This window comes from Eriocheir sinensis, chromosome 39 (assembly GCF_024679095.1).
Source record: "Eriocheir sinensis breed Jianghai 21 chromosome 39, ASM2467909v1, whole genome shotgun sequence".
Classification (NCBI taxonomy): Eukaryota; Metazoa; Arthropoda; class Malacostraca; order Decapoda; family Varunidae; genus Eriocheir; species Eriocheir sinensis.
The window spans coordinates 12926487-12929559 of record NC_066547.1 but is presented as its reverse complement, the minus strand read 5'-3'; the positions used below and the strand labels follow the sequence as shown (position 1 = coordinate 12929559).

The 3073-nt window shown below is 38.3% G+C and overlaps 1 long non-coding RNA gene across 3 annotated transcripts; it reads left to right on the top strand.

The window, feature by feature from the left end:
• The first annotated feature begins 208 nt into the window (after positions 1-208).
• Positions 209-2173, top strand: LOC127009014 (uncharacterized). Of its 3 annotated transcripts, none has more exons than XR_007761512.1 (4): positions 209-311; positions 363-515; positions 618-742; positions 896-2173. It is a non-coding gene; the product is annotated as an uncharacterized LOC127009014 (long non-coding RNA). The 3 variants fall into 3 exon arrangements; XR_007761510.1 differs by having other exon boundaries at positions 618-793; XR_007761511.1 differs by having other exon boundaries at positions 618-793; positions 845-2173.
• Positions 2174-3073: the final 900 nt, after the last annotated feature.

The window sequence follows — 3073 nt, the reverse complement described above, 5'->3', positions numbered from 1 at the left end:
TTTGTTCTTGGAGTGTCTTAGTGAATTTAATGGTTGAAAATGGTGCAATAAGTTAATCGGTATTAGTGTCTTTCCTTGCTATTTCACGGGAATTTAGTTCAGTGAAAGTAAGATGAGTTAACTAACATTTATTTCGTTTGTTGTTGAATTTAGGTTAGGTTTGTATTATGTGTAAGGAAAGGTTGATAAAGTTTGTTAAGTTGGACAAGGTTTGTATTATGTGTGAGGAAAGGTTGATAAAGTTAGTTAAGTTAGGCAAGGTTTGTATTATGTGTGAGGAAAGGTTGATAAAGTTAGTTAAGTTAGGCAAGGTTTGTATTATGTGTAAGGAAAGGTTGATAAAGTTAGTTAAGTTAGGCAAGGTTTGTATTATGTGTGAGGAAAGGTTGATAAAGTTAGTTAAGTTAGGCAAGGTTTGTATTATGTGTGAGGAAAGGTTGATAAAGTTAGTTAAGTTAGGCAAGGTTTGTATTATGTGTGAGGAAAGGTTGATAAAGTTAGTTAAGTTAGGCAAGGTTTGTATTATGTGTAAGGAAAGGTTGATATAGTTAGTTAAGTTAGGCAAGGTTTGTATTATGTGTAAGGAAAGGTTGATAAAGTTAGTTAAGTTAGGCAAGGTTTGTATTATTTGTGAGGAAAGGTTGATAAAGTTAGTTAAGTTAGGCAAGGTTTGTATTATGTGTAAGGAAAGGTTGATAAAGTTAGTTAAGTTAGGCAAGGTTTGTATTATTTGTGAGGAAAGGTTGATAAAGTTAGTTAAGTTAGGCAAGGTTTGTATTATTTGTGAGGAAAGGTTGATATAGTTAGTTAGGTTAGGCAAGGTTTGTATTATGTGTAAGGAAAGGTTGATAAAGTTAGTTAAGTTAGGCAAGGTTTGTATTATGTGTGAGGAAAGGTTGATATAGTTAGTTCATAAAGTTCGGTACCGTAAGAAATATTGATTGCATTTTTGTTTCCCTTACGGTAAGAAACATAGATTAAATTAGTGATGGTCTTGAGGCGCTTTCACAGTCCAACACAGTGGCTTGTAGTCGCCCGAACCAAACTTTTCAATCTCCTACACTCCACAATGGTCAGATTTTCGATGCAAGACCAGTAGACACAAGAGCTTCTCCGTATAGTTTCCTCAAAATTATTAATATCTTACCTTAAATATAAAGACCAAACTGTACACAAGGAATTTTCGAAGTCTTTGGTATTGGTTTGGAAGAAGTTTGGCAGATTTTCGATGCAAGACCAGATACACACAAGAGCTTTCCGGTATAGTTTCCTCAAATTTCTTAACTTAAATATCAAGACCAAACTATTTACAAGGCATTTTCAAAGTCTATGGTATTGGTTTGGAAGAAGTTTGGAAGATTTTCGATGCAAGACCAGTATACACAAGAGCTTTTCCGTACTATAGTTTCCTCGAATTTCTTACCTTGAATATGAAGACCAAACTATTTACGAGGGATTTTCAAAGTCTTTGGTATTGGTTTGGAAGAAGTTTGGAAGATTTTCGATGCAAGACCAGTATACACAAGAGCTTTTCCGTATAGATATAGAGATGCAACATAGGAAGGGTGAAAAATAGAAAGGAAAGAAGGATAATGAAGACGAAACTGTACATAGGTAATTTTCGAAGTCTTTGTTAATGGTTTGGAAGATTACTAACCCATCATGTCGAACTGTGAAAGTAGCCCCTTGTCTCATTTGGTCGTGGTGGTGATAGATTCTGTTTTTATACATATATATTTTTTTACATATGTTTTTTATTAGTCTATATCTTACCGTAAAATGATAAAAAAAGACATTAAACTAGTGGCGATGATGATATAGTCTATTCACATAAGTCCGACCCAAGCTGACAACATAAACCTATAAGCGTGTTTGCAAGCTGAGTGCTGATTGGCTACTGCTATGGCTTCCAAGTGTGTTTTAACCTCTGTTTGTGTTATCTCACGCATCACCTTCTGCTAATCTGCACTGTGCTTACGAACACGCTTAGGTTTATGTTGTCAGCTTGGGTCAGACTTAAGTGAACAGATTATAGTGATCGATACCGGATCTTGATTTGGTTTATATGTGTGTTGGTGGATGGCGGTGATGCTGGTGTTGGTGACGGTGGCTGTACGCGCTGAGCCACCCCCCTTCTGCATAATTTCAAAGTGATCGTAATGGCGTTAGTGGTGATGAAAATAGAGGTGCTGGCAATGGTGGTGACGGTGGTGGTGGTGGTGGTGATGGTGTGCTTGTCCACGATTATTGATTCTCTCTCTCTCTCTCTCTCTCTCTCTCTCTCTCTCTCTCTCTCTCTCTCTCTCTCTCTCTCTCTCTGTTTTCTCTTCTTTATCTTTTATTTTCTCTTATTTTTCTTTCTTTTTGTTTTCCTTTTTCTTTATCATTTATTTTCTCATGTTTTTTCCAGTCTGTTTTTCTTTATTTTCTATTTCCTTTTATTTTTCTTCCTTTGTTTATCTTCTCTCTCTCTCTCTCTCTCTCTCTCTCTCTCTCTCTCTCTCTCTCTCTCTCTCTCTCTCTCTCTCTCTCTCTCTCTCTCTCTCTTTTTCTATGTCCGTGATGCTGTGGCCATAAGGGTGTTGGAGGAGGAGGAGGAGGAGGAGGAGGGGGGGGGGGAGGCACTTGACTCCCCTCCTATCTCTGGGGAATGGGGGAGACTTTGAACTTGTTAGGAAGGGGAGAAAGGGGAAGGGGAGGACGGAAAGAGGGAGATAGGCAAGAGAGGGAAATGGGAGGAGGGGAGAGAGGCGAGGTAGGGGAGGGAGAAAAAGGAGGAGAGGAAGTATTGAAGATTAAATAATGGATAGTCAGTATGGGAAGGAGGGTACCAAGGAAGAAAGGAAGGATAGAGGGGAGGAAACATTGATTGGATAATGGATAGATCGTGTCCTGAGGTGGGTACAGGATAGGGTGGATAGAAAGGAATGTAAGGGGAGAAAATAGAAGGGATAAAGAGGATAATAAGGGAAGGAGAGAAGAGAAAAGAAGAGGTAAGGGACGATGGAACAAGGAATAAACGGCGACACAGAGAGAGGATATAGAAGGAATAAAGAGGAGACAAAAGGAAGAA